This window comes from Herpailurus yagouaroundi, unplaced genomic scaffold, assembly GCF_014898765.1.
Source record: "Herpailurus yagouaroundi ecotype Mexico unplaced genomic scaffold, PumYag 201, whole genome shotgun sequence".
In the NCBI taxonomy this organism is placed as follows: domain Eukaryota; kingdom Metazoa; phylum Chordata; class Mammalia; order Carnivora; family Felidae; genus Herpailurus; species Herpailurus yagouaroundi.
Window position 1 is genome coordinate 4,598,928 of NW_024412432.1, and position 22,012 is coordinate 4,620,939.

At 46.2% G+C, this 22,012-nt stretch overlaps 1 protein-coding gene and 1 long non-coding RNA gene across 4 annotated transcripts in view; one reads left to right on the plus strand and one right to left on the minus strand.

Annotated features, from left to right (window-relative positions):
- Positions 1-213: 213 nt before the first annotated feature.
- Positions 214-629, minus strand: LOC121014205 (uncharacterized). The gene is made up of 2 exons (XR_005783108.1): positions 511-629; positions 214-460 (listed from the first exon to the last, which is right to left on the minus strand). It is a non-coding gene; the product is annotated as an uncharacterized LOC121014205 (long non-coding RNA).
- Positions 630-6,016: 5,387 nt separating this feature from the next.
- The window catches only part of CUNH9orf153 (chromosome unknown C9orf153 homolog), a 28,839-nt gene continuing 12,843 nt past the window's right edge, over positions 6,017-22,012 (plus strand). The window contains exons 1-2 of one of the 3 annotated variants that reach the window (XM_040450272.1): positions 6,017-6,216; positions 7,260-7,407. The gene's annotated coding sequence lies outside the window, so the exon portion shown is untranslated. Of the gene's footprint in view, positions 6,217-7,259; positions 7,408-20,930; positions 21,167-22,012 lie in introns of those variants that run through there. The other 2 variants (XM_040450271.1, XM_040450274.1) reach the window with 2 other exon arrangements.

Consider the following 22,012-nt stretch of genomic DNA (forward strand, 5'->3'; position numbering starts at 1 on the left):
CTGGGAGGATTTCAGGAAATGTACTTGATACACGTGCACTGCATAGATCTCCACTGAGTGGTGCGAATGTGCATTTACCAACCAGATTGATGGCTCTTAAAGTTCAGAGGCGGAAGATCCTGACTGCTGGCGGGACGCGGGAGTGCACTGTTTTTTCTACCCAAACTTGGTACAGCGTTTCTACATTTTTGTCCCAAATTTCATTGTCAGATGCCTCATTTGCTTTACCCCTTAGCAGCAGCTGGCAGACGAAAGTATCGAGCAAAGGTTTCCTTGCACTGCAGTGCAGAGAGGTTCCAAGCAGTGTCATCTAAAGGTAAGAATTACTTAACCCACCATTTTTAATCCATTTCTTTTGCCACCCTCGGTGTCCCCTCCACGGTGGAGTCTCAAGCTAGCTTAGATCCTTTTGGTTGAAAGGTGTCTAAAAAGCCATCCAGTCCACCCCTCAGTTCTGTACCTGGGGTGCAACCCCCGGGGAAGCTGAAGGACTTCTGTCCACCCTCACACCGTAGGCTCTGTAGCAGCGGAGCTGGGACCACTCTCGTGTCCCCTTCTGTGTAGGGGACACGCCGGCTCCACAGTCTGAGGCAGGCAGCAACGGTCGGCGTGTGGACTGGCTTCTCTATCTGGTTGGCATTCTGATAGGATTTTCTTGTAATTTGACAAAGATCGTTATTTAGTTTATTTTATTTTGAGTGAGAAGAATCTTATTTTAAAACCCAGTCATGTGAATTACCGTCTTGTTTCTTTAGAACTATGAGACATGTTTTCTACAGTAGAGAGGACACTGTAGCACCCCAGAAATATCCTTCTCGAATGTTGAGGGTCTTCATGAGGGCTGAACATGAGGGTCTTTTCTTCAGATTCCCAGTACGTGTACGTTTTCTGAATCTCAAGTTCAGTGAAATTCTTAACCTAACATTGTCACTACCACCTTTTCTTTGACGGTGTTCCTTTTGTCATTTAGTGATTTTCCTGGGTTTGACATACTGTTCTACAACACATACGCTTTTTTTGAAAGCCGGTTCTCATGAGGTAGCTGTCACACTTCTGTCCGTCCTGTTTACTGAAGTACCCGGCACGGAATGCACCAAAACCTAGCGCGGTGGCTCTGTAGGTGCTTGCGAGTTCGTATCGTTAATACACTTGTCGGTCCACCTGTCATTTGTGCAATACTGTACGTGTGTAGAGAATGAATTGTCAATAAAAAAGAACGTGGCCTCTGTGTGATCGTAAGATTGCCTTTTCTTTGTAAGGAAGAAGGGTTTGGGAATAATAGCTGTAGCTGTTGCTGTAGCTGTAATGGCTGCGTTTTTCTAACCAGTCTCGTCGCTAACGGGAATTCTCCCCACCCGATGCATTTGTGTCCAGTCTTCTGGCGTCGTTCTCCATTTGGCCCTCTGACAGACAGAGCCTTTGGGATCGCTCTTGGCCCCAGAAACCTGAGCATCGCCTTTCTTCAGCCTTGTCTCCTCCCCGCTTCCCTTCCTCCCTCCCACACGGACTCCTTCGTACAGCCCCCTGTGTCCTTGTCCCTACCTGCGATGCTTTTCCCACATCCGTCATCCAGGCTTTATGTTCACCTCCAGAAAGGTTCTCAGCCGTTCACCTCAGGCATCTTTGGAAGCACCTGCTGTCCAAGCCCTGAGGTTTCACAGATGACCGGAGACAGTCCCTGACCTCGGCCATCTTAGAATGGACAAATGAGGGGCGCCTGGGTGGCGCAGTCGGTTAAGCGTCCGACTTGAGCCAGGTCACGATCTCGCGGTCCGGGAGTTCGAGCCCCGCGTCAGGCTCTGGGCTGATGGCTCAGAGCCTGGAGCCTGTTTCCGATTCTGTGTCTCCCTCTCTCTCTGCCCCTCCCCCATTCATGCTCTGTCTCTCTCTGTCGCAAAAATAAATAAACGTTGAAAAAAAAAATTAAAAAAAAAAAAAAAAGAATGGACAAATGAGACACCAATGAAGAGAGTAGGGTAAGTGTCGTGATAGGTAAAATGTGACACAGACTTGCTCCGTGCCAGGAGCTGTTCCAGTATCATCTTCACAACAAGCTAGTGAAGTAGGTTGACTGTTGTCCTCTCCTAGATGAGAAATTAAGAGCTCAGGATGAATAAAATAGTTGACCTGAGTCCCACAGGAAGTGGCCAGGTCACAGTGACCCGCCCGTGCTGCTAGCAGTTGGGCTGTGCCATGTGTAGTGAGAACCGAGATGGTTCACTTTTTTTTTTTTTTAACGTTTATTTTTGAGACAGAGAGAGAGAGAGAGCATGAACGGGGGAGGGGCAGAGAGAGAGGGAGACACAGAATCGGAAACAGGCTCCAGGCTCTGAGCCATCAGCCCAGAGCCTGACGCGGGGCTTGAACTGACGGACCGCGAGATCGTGACCTGGCTGAAGTCGGACGCTTAACCGACTGAGCCACCCAGGCACCCCCAAGATGGTTCACTTCTAAGAGGCTAACTTAAAAGCTGTGACACCTTGAGCTTTTAAAACCCCTGAGAGATTTGGGGAAAAGGGAAGACATGGACAAAACTAAAGAGAACTGAAAACCTGCAGGAAGCTAGGCACTCAGGATGCTGTGAGGGACAGAAGGGACAGTAGATGGGACAGCATGTTGCGGCTTTCTCTAGCTGCTGTAGGTGCTGGGAGCCGTCAAAACCTCTGCGTTTAGAAGTCGGGGGCTGGGAGGGGAGGAAGACGGGGAAGTGCCGCTGAACCCCCAAACCTGAGGCTCACTGGGGTGAGCCTTCGGAGCTGCCGTCAGCAGGACTCCCGTCGAACAGACCAACCTCAACAGGGCCGTGGCGCTGTGGCCCATGGCCGATCACACTGGCAACGCTTTACCAGGTGTTTTGGTTTTGGTCTCTTGCACAGTACTGAAATGTTTTCTTGAAAAGTAGGAGCTTTGTCATTTCTTTGGTGTTCACTTCGCGACAGGCACGTCGTAATCCTCTTTGGCAAAATGGCTCGCCTACGGCTGCGTCATGTTCTTTCTCGCTTCAGCCAAGCGTCACCAAACCCTGGCGTCCGGTGAGAGGTCACCTGGTAGTGCCTGTGTGACACGGAGGACGTCAGCTGCCGCGGCAGGAGCTTCATGCGGGATGGTTTCTTAATCAGAAGAGCACTCTTAGGAGCCCACTCCAGTGGCGGACGTGCCCCAGAAGAATTTCAGGAGACGGGGGCTGCAGCGGTGTTCTGCTGCAGAGTGTCCCTGTCCCTGCCCTGTCTCCTACCCACAAGAATGATTTTCTTGTTGACAAAGAGGAAAGTGGGGAGGGGTTGGAAAAATCCCTACAAGATCAGAAGTCCCTAAGATTTGCAGGACTTCCCAGGTTTCATTCCTCAGGAAATCCCTTTTAAAAAGAGCCTTTCTTGTCTCGTTTTGATGCCTGAGAAATCAGGAAGTGCAAAAGCCTGTGATGTTAAGCTGCCTGGTCATTCCCATGCCATTGAAGAGCTGTAAGACCCTTGTGGCCTACAAAGCTTTTTATAAGTGTCCAGTTTGGGCCTCAGAGCAGACGTGACCTGGCCCACGAGACTGCGTCAACTCGAGTAAATATAAATGCAGCCAGCCTGATGGCTGGGGCTCAGTCCGCAAGTTCGTGGGATGTCAGAGCTAGAGCTCTGGGGGTCAGATACATCTGGGTTTAAATCGTGGGCTCTGTCACTTTGTGACCTGTTGACCCGGCACAGTTTAGGTGATTTCTCTTGAGCCTGTTGCCCTATCTGTAGAACAGTCTCAGAATTGGGGGAAGTTGGATGAGCTAACTGCACATAAACAGGATCCAGATTAGAGATGACACTCAGTACTTAGTGGTTCTGGTCCCTTTTACCCATGGTTATCAGTCAAGGCAAGAGTGCGGGGAAAGAGTTTTCATATAATTAGGGAGTTACTGCCCCACATTAAAATCTGGGGGCAATTTACTGTATCTCTTTACATGACCACAACAGCTTGATTGAAAAGAACTACAGATATAATAACAAATTATATTCTCTTTGTAGCTGATTAGCTATGAAGAGAACTCCCGTGTAGAGAGAGGTTTCTTGACTGACGAGCTGAACCCCCACGGGCTTAGAGGGTGGAGGGTCAGGTCAACGGGAAAGCCAGGCTGGCGGCGTACCTACCCTCTCCCTCCTTTGCAATGTGGAGCCCTTGCCAGGGGTGAGTCCTGGTGGGATGTGTGAAATCTGCCTCCCTTGCTATCCCCCAAAATCCTCAGTAAAGGCTGGGGTTCTCAGTGGCACAAAATGCAACCTTCCCCAGGGCAAGGACTCTGCACCAGCGATGGCCCCCTAGCACAAAACCCTGTTTCTTTGATAGCCCTAGTGGACTGCATCACAGATTTACTTCCATAAGTACATAGTTCCCAGCTATTCACTATAAAGTACATGTTAGGGGCACCTGGCTGGCTCAGTCGGAAGAGCATGCAACTCTTGATCTCAGGGTCGTGAGTTCAAGCCCCCTCCCTCCCCGGGTTGGGTGTAGAGATTATTAAGAAAAATAAATAAACTTTAAAGTACATGGTTATTCTCTGTGGAGTCAGGTCTTCAAGCAGTCCTTCTCAAGCTTCAAAGTGTAAATAAATGGGTATCTTGTCGATCCCCAAGGTCTAGGGGACTGGGCTTCTGCACGTTGAGCCAAGGGTCAGGTGAAGCCCATGCTGTTGCTCTGCAGACCACCTTTGAGTAGCAAGGTTTTAAAATGTCTCCAGGGGTACTTGGTTGTATTAAGTGATCATTTGTACCTGTAGTTTTTACCGCCCACCGTGGTGTTCAGGGTCTTTGATCAGCATGAGAGAGCCCCGTGGCCAGCCTGAGATGACAGAACAGCTTACCCACCAGTTTTTATAAGACCTGTCTGGTTCCTTTCAGTGAAATCCTAAAACCGTCTCGAGGATGTCCAGCCCCGTTTCCATTCAGTAGCTGGGTCCCCGCTCAGTCCCCACTGCGCGGGCACAACCAGGCGACCTGGGTGGTCCATGAATCGTTTTGATCCTAATATTCTGGAACCAGAGTCCTCAAATAGGCTGGGTTTGACATCTCGGGGAGACCTACAAGGAAGGGGACACCTTGCATGGCCCTTCTTTTCTCTGAACGACCACAAAAGGTGGCACAGGGCATTGCCTTTCTCAGGAAATGTGTCTTGTGGGAAGTGTGCACGGGACAAAATTTACCACTTAACCACTACTTTTAAGTGTGCGTTTCAGCGGCCGTAAGAACCTTCATAGTGCCGCACAGCCATCACCACCATCCATCTCTAGAACTTTCTCATCTTCCCAACTGAAACTCTGCCCCCATTAAACACTAACTGTTCGTTCCTCGCCACCTCCCGTCCCTAGTAACCAGCATTCTACTTCCCGTCTCTGATTTGTCTAGGTGCCTCAGAGCAGTGGGATCCTGCAGTATTTGTCCTTTTGTGTCTGGTCCGGAGGTAACAGTTTTGATCTTCATTAGCAAGGAGACGTGGCCTCAACAGTTCTCACGGTTGCTCTTTAACCCACCGCGGATGGAGTCTTTAGTTTGTCCGCTGTGAAACTCCTTTGATGATGTGTCTGCTGATGGTTATTTATGGACAATTGAGGGCAGTTTAAGAAAAGCATCAAAAGATTGTGCACTAGGCTGACCCAGACGAAATTCATCATGAGGAGTCTGGGCAGAAACATCAGGTATTACAAAGGAAGTTCAATAGATAGGACTTGAAATATGTAGCTCTTGTCAGGACGAAGTCCAGCGAAACCATTTGGTGCTGCAACAGATCTCCTACTCCTTCCTTTCTTTCTAATGCAGCCCCAATCCACTTGCGGCCAGACTGTGTAGGCGGACGTAGGACGCTGTGTCCTATTAACTGCCTCGATTTCTCCTTTGCATCTTGTCCGTATCTATAGAAGGAAAAACTTGACTGATTAGAAAATCACAATTCAGCTCGTTCATTTTTTAGCGTTTCATGGCACATGTTCACTTTTTAAAATGTCTTTCCATCCTCCACCTTCCACCTATCACCCTCATGAAGGAAAATAACCCCCTGGCCTTTGGTGTCATGCAGCTGTTTATGTGACCTTGAGGACGTCCGTATGTCACAATGGACAGTGAGTTATTCCTTCACACTAAGCGTTAGCAGATGCCAGGCTAGCCCATGGGGCTACCAGATGAATGAGACCCAGCCCTGCAGATTCGTAAACAAGATGGCCACATAAACATAACTGTAAAGCAAGTGGTAAGTGCTGTGATTGACCTACTCCTGGGGCATAATGAGAGAACAGAGAAGTGAACGTTCGGCCAGCCTGGGCTTGGCCAGGAGATGTGGGGGGAAGTGGGCGGTAGGGAGAGAGAAAGCAGAGGCTAGAGCTGAGAGATGTGAAGCTGGGCTCGTGTCGACAAATCAGAGCTGGGAAACCGACCTTCCGGCAGTTCATGACTGCGCCTCAACAGTCCATCTCTTCCTTCGGGCCTTCCCTCTTAGCCTTGCCCTCTTGGTGGATTTCTCTGCCTTCTTCCCTCGCCACCATGTTGCCACTGACTCCTAGCCCTGACTGGACTCTGTTCTCACTACACCCATAGCCCCTTCCCCCTGTCCCCAAATCCAGCCTTGAGAGTAGAGATGAGTCTGAAAGAGGAGGAGGAGGAGGAGGCCAAAAAATGGTAGTGAGCTTCCTCTCCCTTTTCTGGAGCCAGCTTTTGTGGACAAGCTGTCTCTCATGGGCCCAAACTGAATGGTGGAAATACCCGAACTCCTCAAACTGGGTTCCAGGACAGGCCTGTCCATCCTCAAGGCCGCCACTAAGGCCACTGTCCATCCAACGAATGGAGGCCCTGAGCAGGCACCCTTCCCTGGGGACTGTCCACAGGACAGTAAGCATCAGCCTAACGGCAATCCCTTTGGGTGGAGTTGTACTGTCCCAACCCATCCCGCCTTCTCCTACCCCAGCTGCTATCCACCTGAGGCCTTCGTTCTAACCTTCTGTACATGCTACCTTACATCTCATGGGTATGTACCCATTTCGTGGGTGCTGAGGGCACCCACAAGTACACTGGCATTGTGGACAGCAGACAGAGCCAAGGCTGGTGACTCAGCCAGTGCTTCCAGACCAGCCTAGGACCCCGCTCCGTGTTCGTCAGGTCCCTGGGGGAGAGGTGGGGAAGTGAGCCCCACTGCCGATGCACAGCTCTTCAGTATCAAAGGGAGTAGAAATGGTTGTAGGTGCAGAGATGGGTGTGGCCCCCAGGAACCCCCAAGGAACTCTGTTCCTCCTCCTCTAGATTGCCGAGCAGAACGGTGTCCCTCTCCTCTGGTTTCTGTCTTTGGGAATCTGGCTCCTTTTTGGGATTCCATCCTGTAGGTCAAGTGCTGCCGCCCTCACCAAGCAAACCGGAAACAAGCAGAGATCTTCCCTGGAGGCTACACCAGGTACGATTCCCGCTTCTAAAAGTACTGGCATCCTCCACTGGCCACTCCTGAGGCACCTGAGCTGCCCCCACGTCCCCTTCCCCGAGAGCTTGTGCCACAGGAAACCATGACCTGCCGGCACCACGAGATGCTCAGCACCACGTCCTTTCTAACAGGCCCAGGGGGGATGGGGGCTGGTCCATTGGGGGAGTGCACTGAGGATTCCCCCTCTTACCACGCGGGGCTGTCTCGTTGCCTTGTTTCAGGCTTGCCTTCCGCGTGTGACCACAGAGCCCCAGCCGTTCCGTTGCTAAGCGTCTATGGAGCCCTTGCTATAATCATGCCTTGTACCACGGAGGACACAAAGACGTGCCTCCGGGAGCTGGCCCTGTGGGAGGGGGGAGGTGGTGGGAGGAGGAAGAGCACAGCAGTAGCGGCTGGTGGCAGTGGCCGTGATTAGGCAGCCGGCGCTTGTAAGAACACGTCCTAGGGGCTGGCCTCCTGGCTGGCACTCTGCAGGAGTTCAGGGGTTGAGTCCTCACACAGCTCTAGGTGGCTGGTGCCCTACTTACCACGCCCATTTTACATATGTGTATACGGAGTACTGAGGCCAATAAATGCCATTGAGGGGGCACAGGAGCCCTGTCCAGGAGGCTCAGAGGAGCAAGAGAGGACATGAGGGAACAGAGAATGTCAGAGGGGCAGCTCCAGAGATGTTTGTTTTCTTTCATGTTTACTTATTTTTAAATGTTTGTTTATATCTGGGAGGTAGGAAGACAGTGTGCAAGCTGGGGAGGGGCAAGGAGAGACCTAGACAGAATCCGAAGCAGGTTCCAGGCTCTGAGCTGGCAGCAGAGCCAGCCTGACACGGAGCTCGAACTGTGAGATCGTGACCTGATCCAAAGTCAGACACTCAACCGACTGAGCCACCCAGACGCTCCCAGAGATGGATTTTCACAAGACACCGCAACTGTGAGGAGAAGGGCCTTCATATGCAGAGGGCAGATAAGCCGGCACGGATGAGAGTGAGGGTCGTGTGTGGGGAACGTCAGAAGATACGCTACGGGGAGTAGAGTCGCCCGAGAGGGAAGTGATGGGGATACAGATGGTCATGGTTCGCAGCTCGGCTGAGAAGCCCCAAGCACGAGGCTGATGTCCTGTGCGCTGTGGGCCAGGGCAGAGCCACTGAGGGTTTTGAGCGAGAACAAGTCGGGATCAGAATTCTCTTTTAGGAAGGGTGACCCGGTGTGGCTTATAGAAAGTAAGAAGTTGGAGCACAGGATTTCTAGGGCACTGAAACTGTTCTGTATGATGGTATGATGTGTGATGGTGGATACATGTCATATGTTGGTCAGCACCCATTGGACATACAACACAAAGTCAACCCCGATGTAAACTAAAGACTTAGTTGATAACAGTATCGGTTTGTCAGTTACGAGTAATGCATCACACTATGTAAGATAGTCATAGGAAAAATTGTCTATAACGGTGGGAAATGCTCTCCTTTCCAATTTTCTGTAAACCTGAAACTGCTCTAAAAAAAAAGTCTATCAATTATTTAGAAGTCTTTTTTTAAGAACATTTTTAAAACTTTTAATTTCAAAAAAGCTAACATACAGTGTTATATTAATTTTAGGTGCACGATGGAGTGATTCAATAGACATGTTTTATTAGCAAAATAAGACAATAGTTTTACATTCCTAAGAAAACTCAGGTTTTCAAAAATTGCTTCAAAGGGAGAATTGAGTTTCGTTCATTTTTCCTACCAGAATTTCAATGATAAAGGTCATTTTTTTAATATAAGTAATCGTAAGTACACTTAAATACTCCCAGCGTGGGGCTCAAACTCACACCCCTGAGATCAGGAGTCGTGTGCTCTTCTGGGCTGAGCCAGCCAGGCACCCCAATAAAGATCATGTTTAATAGTAGGCTGTGGACTGCCATAAAAGCCACACATCAGAAAGCACTCTGGCCTTCGTGTCTGGTCTCTGCTCGAGACTGATAAGCTCTCTCAGCACATCAGCAGCCGCAGGGTGGTGCGTGCAGCCTTCCACGATGCGCTCCCTGAGGCATTGTTCTTGCCTCATCTGCTCTTAGTCAATGCCACAGACTTTTCCTCTGTCTGAGGTGCTGAATCTGATGGATCCATGTTTCCATTTCTGATTGCGTTACAATCAATAATAGCACATTATACCCCCTAATCAATTGTGTTCTATGCAGTTCATCTGAAAACCTGAGCAGGCGGCATGTAGTGATGGAGAACCTAATCTGCACCGGCCGCTAAGCCGGGCAAGCGGATCCTATGGGCGGGCAGATTCTGAGGCTGAGGAATCCAGGGAAATCAGCCAGGAAAAGCCCCCTAGGCATTTTGGTGAGAAATCAGGCAAGAGCTAACGAAGCCCAGACGAATCCTGGGTTCCCTGTGGGCTCTCACCTGCTTCCCAAAGGGGTCCTCTTCTCACTTAGACCAACATACCCAAAGCATGGAACCCCGTAATCTCTCCAGTGGGCCACAGGCACCCGGGGGGTTCAGAGAAAAAGCAACAACACAATAGTAGTCAAACTTCTTGAATTGGGACCGAAAGATTGTAGTTAGTGACTTCACAGAAACCCTATTTTGTCCTCTGCAACCATTCCACATTTAAACGTTGAGCATTTGGGGTCCCTGGGTGGCTCAGTCAGTTGAGCATTCGACTCTTGGTTTTGGATCAGGTCATGATCTCACAGTTCGTGGGTTCGAGCCCCACATCAGGCTCGGTGCAGAGCCTGTTTGGGATTCTCTCTCTCTCTCTCTCTCTCTGTCTCTCAAAATAAATGAATAAACTTTAAAAAAATGTTGAGCATTTTCCATAAGGACAGCATCCGATTATCTTAAGTAACATCCGGTTGACAAAGTTCACTGTGGTTTAGTGTATTTTTCATACCATTGGCTGGTATCAAATTTGCAATCTTTATTATTGTGATTGGGTTATATTTGACTCGATTTCATTTTTCAAGAGGATTAGTGGCCCAAAAGTGTTCACTGAAGCATAAAATAGTGATGGAAACAGTGTTATATATCCTACAAATCGGAAAAATCTTATGAATACCCAAGGTAACTGTCTCTCCAGAAGGATATAGGATGTCAGGATTTACCGGGTCTAGCAAATCTGCAGGTGTGCTCTTACACAAAGAAGTTAAAAATGGAAACTCAATAGGAGATATGACTCCGGGTCTTGGGGTCGTGAGTTCGAGCCCCACGTTGGATGTAGCGCTTACTTAAAAACTTAACAGGAGGTGCCACGATGAATATCTGAAAGCTGAATTTAACTAGATAGAGCTCGTACTTGCCCAGGTCTTCCCCAGCAAAGTTACAAAACCTGGTCAGACGGTACCACTGAAACTTTTGAGTTATTCGACAAAGATGGTGGGACTTTTCCAGAAGAAGTAAAAAAGTTGCTCTCTAGGACAAAATGATTAATTGCTGAACACAGAGTAAAGTCAAAAATGGCCAACCTGTTATTGAAAAGTTTTACTTATTGAAGCAAAAATAGATGCGGGGCTCAAACTCATGAACCACGAGATCATGACCTGAGCTGAAGTCAGACGCTTAACCAACTGAGCCACCCAGGCACCCCCAAAGATCTTATTTTATTTTTACTTTTAACATGTATTCATTTTTTGACACAGAGAGAGAAAGAGTGTGAGCAGGGGAGGGGAAGAGAGAGAGGGAAACACAGAATCCAAAGCAGGCTTCAGGCTCTGAGCTGTCAGCACAGAGCCCGATGTGGGGCCCAAACCCATGGACTGTGAGAAGATCTTATTTTTTTCAGAGAATTTATTATTTCTTTTTTTTTAGAGTGTATTAATTAATTAATTAATTAATTTACTTAAGTAATCTACACCCAGTGTGGGGCTTGAACTCATGACCCTGAGATCAAGAGTCACACACTCTCCCAACTGAGCCAGCTGGGCACCCCATCAAAAGACCTTATTGTACTGCTATTAATAATATGCAATATGACAAAAACATTTCCAGTTGCAGACGCGAGCTGGTCTATAGCTGTTGATGTTATGTGTTGTATATACACATGAGGAAGAAAGCCACAGTGGTGCTTTGCTCTGCGTTACTGAACATACAGTGAAGAGCCATTGGAGAGGCGGATTGTAGGCAGAAAAAGATGCCCAGGCGTCCTACCTCAGGGGCAGTGGAGGAGCGCTTCATTCCAGAAATGAAGGGCACGTCTCTGAATGCCCCCCCCCCCGCCCCATACCGTCTCACTCCCAGGGAGCTTCCTCTTGGTTTTCATGTCACTGGGACGGATACCGCGAACGCCACGTATGATCAAGTTGTGACCACTGCGTGCCCACCTGCCCTGTAAAGAAACAGGGACAGAGTGAGACCACTAAGTGTCCGTGAAGATGACGGATTAAAACCTCCAAGTAATTCCGTGCCTCCACATCGGAATGGGACAGCAACACTGGGACGTTTTTTAAAAAGACATGGCCCAAAGATGAGATCTGGAGAGATGCTAACATCAGAAACATTTCGGAAGTGGGAAGGTAAAAGGATGAGGGGTTGCTAACGGTTTGGCAGGCTAAGAACCGGACGGCCCTATTATGCTTCAGAATTCTCAGAATGCGACTGCAGGTGACACCGGCTTTCCTGGAACTAAGGGCAACGGGGAAGGTGGGCCAAGAGGACGGTTTCTGAGAAGGTGGACCCTCAGATGCCTTCCCCCACTTCATGTCTCTGCCCGTAATCTAAAGAACTTCTCTCTGGAGAGGCTAATCCAGGGGCTGCAGACTTGGGAGGGGCCAGGCCCACCAGGGGGTGCAAGCATCACACTGTAAAACAAGGAACAGACACCCAAACAAAACAAGGGATTATGTGAACGTATGTGCAGTAAGTGCCTGATACGAGGGCCTCCCAGCCCCCCTCCTTCCCCCCACTCTGCAGCTCTGATTTATCCTGTCACAGTGAGATACTTTAACACCCTCCAGATCAGGGAGGGTGGACTCTTACTAGCCCAGGAAAGGCCTAAAGATGATCGCATTAGGGGATCCTCCCCCAAATGCTCTACCCAAAGCCTACAAGCCCCATCAGGGAGAGTAAAGTTTCCTGCCAGCTTTTTAGCACCCCATTCGATCTCACAGTTTGTGAGATGGAGCCCCACGTCGGGCTCTGAGCTGACGGCACGGAGCCTCCTTGGGATTCTCTCTCTCCTTCCCTCTACCCCTCCCCCACCCTCAAAATAAATAAACTTAAAAAAAAAAGAAATGGTAGTGTTGGTAAATTTTCTGTTATGTGTATTTTACTGTAATGAAAACTTTAGGTGTGCAGGATGGTTTAGTTTTGGTCTGGCTGTATTTCATGGACATGAGACACGCAAAAAGCTCCCATGCTGTTCCGCCATCTTGGCTCCTCCCCGTGCAATTAAAATTTTAAAAAGAGGGAAGCAAGTTGAAGGAGAGATCTGTAGGGAGACATATATAGGTAAGAAAATGAGGCGGAGGAGAGAAAAAACGAAAAGCAAAAAAGGAAGAGGATGCTAAACACTAAATTTAGGAGGGTGGTTCTCCCCGGGTGTGGTAAGGGAAGGGTGGCAGTGAGCGGGGACAGAGGGCTGTTCCTGACATTCTGTCTTAGTCCGTGTTTTGGGCACACGGAACTCTATGATTATTCATTCCCATTTGAATGCTGACGTGCTTCTCTATTGCCTTTTCTATTATTTACTCTCTAGTAAAGAAACTGAGCCCTTTTCGCCTATTTAGGCATTGAGTTTTATTATATATATCTGCTGCTGTATTTGGTACCTGCTTGTGATCATTGCTAAACTGGTGTTATTTTATAGATCAACGTGGTCAAAAAAAAAGCAGAATGTGAGTCACTTGTGTAATTTTAAGTTCTCCACTAGCCACATTCAAAAAAGTAAAAGAAACAGGCAAAAATAATGTTAACCATTTCATTTAACCCAGTGTGTCTGAAGTAGTGTGTTTTCAGCAGATAACCAGCATGCAAATCCTTAGTGACATATCTTGATTCTTTTTTCTTACTACCGCATGTCTCCGTTTGGACTAGTCACAAATCAAGGGCTCAGTGGCCACGCTTAGCCAGTGGCCACCATACTGGACAGCGCAGACTGAGAAAAACACTGCAAATGTCGATTCAACACAGCCTGTGCTACCATATTGCATATGATTAAGGTGAATGAACAACAGGCGTTCAACAACGTCGTTGCCCTGAACAAAATCAGACCGAGCAACACCAACAGCCATGTCCAGTTTCATGCGAGTACAGGCCATGACGATAGTGTTGTTGATGGCCACTGGGCCAACATCAACCGTGAGACCCCTGCTGGTTGTAAAACGTACCCCACTTTTCAGAGATTTTAAAGCATGAAGTTGCTACGAGACGGTAGTTACAATGCAGGACGTGTGGGGTGAGGACTGATTATTATTTTTTTTAATTTATTTTAATGTTTACTTTTGAGACAGAGACAGAGCATGAACGGGGGAGGGGCAGAGAGAGAGAGAGAGACACAGAATCCGAAGCCAGGCTCCAGGCTCCGAGCTGTCAGCACAGAGCCCGACTCGGGGCTCGAACTCACAGACTGTGAGATCATGACCGGAGCTGAAGTCGGATGCCCAACCGACCGGGCCACCCAGGGGCCCCGAGGACTGATTATTATTACAAAGCCTAAGGATGAGGTAGGGAAATGGGGCTGGACGCATCCAAGAGAGCAAACCTGGAGCTCGAATGGTAGATTCGGGGGAAGAGCTTGCGGAAGGTGGTTTTTATAACCTTGTCAGGCTGCTGGAGCATAGTGTGGCATCTAAGGGGTTGAGGGTTAGTGAGCCCAGACAGCAGGAAAGCATATCCCCATGAGGAGGCCTGAGCGGGCACTCTCATGGGGACACAGAACACCTAATGGCTCCCACCACCCTGATCTCACCTGCACACATTTTCCCCTGTGAGGTACGTGTGTTGGAGAGCGGGTGTTTGCAAAGCCAAACCTTCCCTCTGTACGACGCCTACATGGCTCCCCTCTCAAGCGTCTTCTTTGCTGTTTGGTTGTAGTAGTAAGTTTATATTTTAACAACTAACTCCTTTATTGTCATCCTATTGGATTCAGGAGGGAGAGAGAAAAGTCTCCGGGACCAGTTTTGTATATCAAAAAATATTCTTTTTTTAATTAAAAAAAATGTTTTTTAATGTTTATTTATTTTTGAGAGCTAGAGCATCAGCAGGGAAGGGGCAGAGAGAGAGGGAGACACAGAACCTGAAGCAGGTTCCAGGCTCTGAGCTGTCAGCACAGAGCGCGAGGCGGGGCTTGAACTTACAAACCGCGGGATCGTGACCCAAGCTGAAGTCAGAAGCTTAACCGACTGAGCCACCAGGCGCCCCCCCAAAATATTCTTGAGAGTAAGAACGGTTTCAAATATTGTTCCCAGTATCCTCAGGGGGGCCTATCCCGTGACTGAGCACATAAGTAACTCTGTAGACACAAGAAGACATAAAGTTATCTTTCTTTCCCATATGTAACCCTTTCTCCTCAAAACAGGAAGTCGGCCATGTCCTAACGGAATTGTTTTGACGTTACAAAAGAAATACGTGCTTGCTGTATAAAAATCTCCAACAAGATGTACACTAGTAATCAATAGGAGGGAGCAAATCTCCCCTTCCATTCCCTTCCTGTTACCTCTCTTCTGTTGAAATTGGTACGTGTCCTTCCAGATGATTCTCTGTGAGTTGACAACTGTGTTCATATATCTACTTCATATGCAAAACTATTTCTCTGCTACACGAAATACATATGTGGCTTTATTTTTGTACGTGTGAAATCACTGTACAATGACCATTAACATTTGTGGAGCATATTCTAGTGACATGTTTCTCCACACAGCAGCCAGAGTGCTTCTTTAAAAATGTAAGTCAGAGCCTGTCACAGGGCCTGCAGTGGCTCCCCAGCTCCCTCTGAGGAAAGCCAAAGTTCCATGTCTGCCTGCAAGGCCCCAGGGCGTCAGGGCCCTCCTCCCTCCTCTCTGCCCTCTTTCCCTCGCTTCCTCTGTTCCAGTCCTCTTGAAACCTGTTCTGTCTCCGGTCAGCCAAGAATCCGGCCCTTGCCCTGACTGGTCTCTGTCTGGAATCCCCCCATTTATTATCAGGGCTCACACTTCCTGTGCATCCTTGCTCAGATGTCACCTTCCCAATGAATTCTATCCTAACCACTCTATTTAAAGTTACAGCTGGCCCCCCAGCACTCCTAATCCACCTTGTCCCTGTTATATTTTACTTCCTTTATAGTACTCTGACTTCAAACTTATTAATTCATTTATTTTTTTTTTCAAATTTTTATTTAAATTCTAGTTAGTTAACATACACTGCAATATGGGCTTCAGGAGTAGAATTCAGTGATTCATCACTTACATACAACACCCAGTGTTGATCATAACGAGCCCCCTCCTTAATACCCATCACCCATCTAGCCCATCTCCCCCCACCGCCCTCTGTCAACAAATCAGTTTATTCTGTCTCTAAGAGTCTCTTAGGGTTTGTTTCCCTCTCTCTTTTTCCCCTTCCCATACATTCAACTGTTTTGTTTCTTAAATTCCACATATGAATGAAATTTTATGGTATTTGTCTTTCTCTGACTTATTTCGCTTAGCATAACACACTCTAGCTCCATCCATGTCATTGCAAATGTTAAGATTTCATTCTTTTTGATGGATAATATTCCATGATATGTATATACATATGTATATACATATACATATATACATATACATATATGGTGTATATGGTGTGTGTGTGTATATATATATATATATACATATATATATATATGTATATATATATGGTGTATGTACCATTTCTTTATCCATTCATGAGTCGATGGACATTTGGGGTGTCTCCATAGTTTGGCTATCGCTGATAGCGCTGCTATAAAGATCAGAGTGCATGTGCCCTTTCGAATCTGTATTTTTGTATCCTTTGGATAAATACTTAGTAGTGAAATTGCTGAATCATGGGGTAGTTCTATTTTTAACTTTTTGAGGAACCTCCATACTGTTCTCCACAGTGGCTGCCCCAGTTTGCATTCCCACCAACAGTGCAAGAGGGTTCCTCTTTCTCGGCATCCTTACCAACATCTGTTGTGGCCTGAGTTGTTCATTTTAGCCACTCCGACAGGTGTGAGGTGGTGTCTTATTGTGGTTTTGATCTGTATTTCCCTGATGATAAGTGATATTGAGCGTCTTTTCATGTGTCTGTTAGCCATCTGGATGTCTTCTTTGGAAAAGTGTCTATTCATGTCTTCTGCCCATTTCTTCATTGGGTTATTTTTTGGGTGTTGAGTATTAACTCATTTATTATGTGTATGATTTTCTGTGTGCCTCCCCTCGCTGGCATGTAAACTTCACAGGAGCAGAAATGTTTGTTCTGTTTGTCAGTGTATCCCAAGGGCCCAAGCTGTGCCTGGTTAATAACAGGTGTTCAATGAATTATTTGTAAATATTTTAGAAATTTTTCCTTTACACTTCATTTGCCTTTGTATTCCTAAGGCTTAGCCCAGTACCCGACACATTATAAACACTAACTGTTGTTGGATCAATGTTGTCTTACAGCCAAAACTTCAGTCAAGAAAGAAGAAAGGAAAGAGAGAGAGAAATAGAGAGAAAGAATATTAGGAAATAGTGGACACAAACTTCCCGTGAGCGCCATCTGGTGGCACAACAGAACCATCAGACTTCCTGGGCAAGAAAGAACAGATTTAGTTGTGTGAATAAGATAAACTAATACCTTAATTAATTAATTTTTTTAAGATTTTGTTTTATTATTTTAAAGATTTTATTTTGGGGGCTCCTGGATGGCTCAGTCAGTTGGGCCACCGACTCTTGATTTTGGCTCAGGTCATGATCTCATGGTCTGCGAGTTTGAGCCCCATGACAGGCTCTGCTCTGATAGTGTGGAACCTGGTAGGGATTCTGTCTCCCTCTCTCTCTGCTTTTCCCCTGCTCAATCTCTCTCTCTCTCTCTCTCTCTCTCTCTTTCAAAATAAATAAACATTTTAAAAAATCTTATTCTTAAGTAATGTCTACACCCAGAGTGGGGCTCAAACTTACAACCCAAGATCAAGAGTCACATGCTCCACCAACTGACCCAATCAGGCACTGCTACGGTAATACATTTATTTATTTCCGTATTTAAATCTTTATTTTTGAGAGAGAGAGAGAGAGAGAGAGAGAGAGAGAGCGCGCGCAGGGGGAAGGAGCAGAGAGAGAGAGGGGACAGAGGATCCAGAGAGGCTCCGTACTGACAGCAGTGAGCCTGACGGGGGGCTTGAACCCACAAACTATGAGATCATGACCTGAGCCAAAGTCGGACGCTCAACCGACTGAGCTGCCCAGGCGCCCCTAAAAAAATTTTTTTAATGTTTGTTTACTTTTGGGGGGGGGAGGAGCGACAGAGAGACACACAGAATCTGAGGCAGATCTCCAGGCTCCGAGCTGTCAGCCGGACAGCCTGCCAGAGCCCCACGTAGGGCTCAAACTCACGAATCGTGAGATCGTGACCTGAGCCGAAGTCAGACGCTCGACTGACTGAGCCACCCGGGCGCCCCTATCTTTTTCTTAGTGATTTAAAACAACCCTTGGGGCTCCTGAGTGGCTCAGTTAAGTATCCGACTCTTGATATCAGCTCAGGTCATGATCTCACTGTTTGTGGGATGATAGGCCCACGTCAGGCTCTGAGCTAGCAACATGGAACCTGCTTGGGATTCTCTCTTTTTCTCTCTCTGCCCCTCCCCCACTTACACTCATGCTCTCTCTCAAAATAAATAAACTTTACAAAATTAATTAAAAAACTCTTTCTACATCAAGTATATTTATCAGAATTGGGTTGCGAAGGGCAGAAACCCAAATATAAGTGATCATGAGCAAAGGGGAAATTTTGGGCAAATGAAACTACAAGGCAGGAGGCACACTGTGGTGCCAATTTCAGGAATGATGGGCACCAGGAAATCAAATGGTACCAGGACCTTCTCTGCGTCTGTCTGTCTTACCTCTGTTTCTCTTCTGCACATTATCTTAATTCCTTAGTATCTTAATAAAGAAATTAAACAAGATATTTCTTGTTATAACAAAAATGCTGCATGATTAGCTTGATTCATAATTTATATATTTGGCCAACAATTTCTACAGAAAAACGTTCAAGAAATGCAACTGTAGGGGCGCCTGGGTGGCGCAGTCGGTTAAGCGTCCGACTTCAGCCAGGTCACGATCTCGCGGTCCGTGAGTTCGAGCCCCGCGTTGGGCTCTGTGCTGACAGCTCAGAGCCTGGAGCCTGCTTCGGATTCTGTGTCTCCCTCTCTCCCTGCCCCTCCCCCATTCATGCTCTGTCTCTCTCTGTCCCAAAAATAAATAAACGTTGAAAAAAAAAAAAAAGAAATGCAACTGTAGAGTCATTAAAAAAGAACATTTTGGGGGCACCTGGGTGGCTCAGTCACTTAAGCGTCTGACTTCGGCTTAGGGCATGATCTCACGGTTTGTGAGTTCGAGTCCCGCGTCAGGCTCTGGGCTGATGGCTCAGAGCCTGGAGCCTGCTTCGGATTCTGTGTCTCCCTCTCTCTCTGCCCCTCCCCCGCTCACGCTCTGTCTCTGTCTCTCTCTCTCTCTCTTAAAAATAAACAGTAAAAGAAAAAGAACATTTTGAATGTTAATGGATATTGCCAGATTGCCAAGAAGGCTGTATTCCCCCCAAATATTCTGTAAGCTTGCCTTTTTCCCAAAAGCTCATCGACATGAAATAATTTTCATGTTTTTATCTTTTGCCATTCTGGAGCCTTAACTGTGTTCTTAACCTACCTCTGTCTCAGTTCCCAGTTTGTAAGCTGGGGCTGATGATAATGGCATCTACTCATTTTTATGAATACCAAGTTACTTAATGTATAAAAGAACTCGGTGCAACATCTGGCCCGTTGTATGCGCTCCACACATTTGCGATTCTAATTTTCCTTCACAATGTGTGGCTCCATGTCTATCATTCTTAATGCTTTTTCAGTCACAATAAATTATTATGGGCCTTTTATTTAGCAAAGTGAAAACATTATACCGTTTATTATTTTGTTCTCTTTTCTTCTCTAGTAAAACCGAGTATGCATGTGTTGGTTCTTTACTATGTTTTATGATTATCGTGGTCTTTTTAATTAATTAACTAATTAATTTTTAAATTTACACCCAAGTTAGCTAACAAATAGCGCAACAGTGATTTCAGGGGATTAGAATTATCATCGTCTTATAGTATTAATGCCTTTGTTCTTTTTTTTTTCTTTTTTTTTCATTTTATTCTGTCGTCTTATCCCTTCTTTGAGGTGTCTCTTTCACGGATCCCGTGTTTTATTTTCTTTCAGAGCACGAAGAATTTTTTTAACAGATTTTTTTTTATTAAGCTTTTTATTTTTTATTTATTTTTTATTTTTTTTAATGTTCATTTATTTATTTATTTATTTAGTTTTATAAATTTTTTTCAACGTTTTTTTATTTATTTTTGGGACAGAGAGAGAGCATGAACGAGGGAGGGGCAGAGAGAGAGAGGGAGACACAGAATCCGAAACAGGCTCCAGGCTCTGAGCTGTCAGCACAGAGCCCAACGCGGGGCTCGAACTCACAGACCGCAAGATCATGACCTGAGCTGAAGTCGGACGCCCAACCGACTGAGCCACCCAGGCGCCCCTTTATTAAGCTTTTTAATCCCAGGACAGTTATCATGCAGTGTTCTATTAATGTCAAGTGTACATGTAGTGATTTGGCAATTCTATACATTACTCAGAACATGGAGAATTTTGATTATAAAACTGTCTTGTTTCCTTGAGTAATACTTCTTCCATAAACTGTTTTAAAAATCATTTATTATGACAGGGGCACCTGGCTGACTCAGCCATTGGAGCACACGACTCTTGATCTTGAGGTTGTAAGGCGAAGCTTCACTCTTGGTGTAGAGATTACTTAAAAATAAAATCTTAAAAAATATAAGAATAAAAGAAAAATGATTTATTGTGGGGCATCTCGGTGGCTCAGTTGATTAAGAGTCCAACTATTGATTTCGGCTCAGGTCATGACCCGCATTGGGCTCCTTGCTGATGGTGCAGAGCCTGCTTGGGATTCTGTCTCTCTCTCTCTCTCTCTCTCTCTCTGCCCCTCCCCTTCTCACCCTTATCTATCTCAAAATAAATAAATAAACATTAAAAAATTAATTATTTATTGTGACAAGTTGCAAACAAAAATAGAATTGCAAAAAAGTGGAAATAAGAATATAATTTAAAAATTGCAAAAAAAGTAGAATATAATGAATTTCAATGAAGCAGTTACACAGTCAATGGTTGGTTATCAACCATGATCCCTCATGTTTCACCATAGAATATCCTTAACCTAGATTTTGCTTGTTTTATACTTCTCCTCCAATGTGTTTTTCTCCTACTTGGTGACATCTATTTATCATACTGGATCCTTTCCGCTATCATTAATCATTCAATATTGACAGTTGTATCCAGCCCCACTGGTTGCCCCAAAACAGCGTGAATGGATTTTTCTTGGCTCTCTTCCCTTTTTCCTGGAAACTGTTCTTCTCCCCCTTAAGTAAGGTTTCCCTTGATGTCGAATATACATATGGAAATGTGCACAGATTATAAAGATGAAGCTCAATGAATTTCTAGAAGTTAAACACAAGTAGCATTCAGATCAAGTCAACAAAACGTTACCAGAGCTGTGGGAGTCTCATGTTCCAGCATTGACCCCTCCCAAGGTAAAAACTATCCTGACTCCTAACCTTGTAGATTAAGCTTGCTCATAGTTGAGTGTTATATACATCGTAACATCAAATATAGACTCTTTTGAAGATTGTTCTATTGTGTGAAAAAGCCCAATTTATCCTTTACACTTGGGATGGACATTGAGCTTTCTGGAGCCTTCATTCCCCTAGGGCCCTCCAGTTGTTTTCATCCTGTAACTGTTAGAACAGTGTTGCAGTGAATAACCTCAGTCATGTTTCACTGCTATCTATGCAAATATATATATTTTTCCAAATGTAAGAATGTATAATACTTATGAGTCGGAATTCAAGTTCAGAGAGTAGATGCATTTGTAGTTCTCCCTTACAAGAAAGGTTGTCCTGCTGCTGACAGACTCTTTACTTCTGAAGTCCATTCATCCCTTGGCTGCCTGAAGTCCATCGACTGGTAGTTCTCTCAAGAAGGACTCACGGGAACGGTATTCCCTGAGTTCTTGCAAGATCAAAAACTTTCTCTTGGGGTTTTACTCTTTTGAATACAACTTGGATAACTGGAAAGATCCTTGGCTCAAACTTTGTTTCACTTTTTTGTCTTTTTGTCTGACTGTTGCTATGGATAAAACTAGACTTCTTGGGGTGCCTGGATGGCTCAGTCGTTTAAGTGTCCGCCTTCGGCTGAGGTCATGATCTCACGGATCGTGAGTTCAAGCCCCACACTGGGCTCTCTGCTCTCAGCACAGAGCCCACTTCAGATACTGTGTCCCCGTCTCTCTCTGCCCCTTCCCTGCTTGTGTGTGCACTCTCTTGCTCTCTCTCTCAAAAATAAATAAACATTAAAAAGAAAGCTTGGGGGGTGCCTGG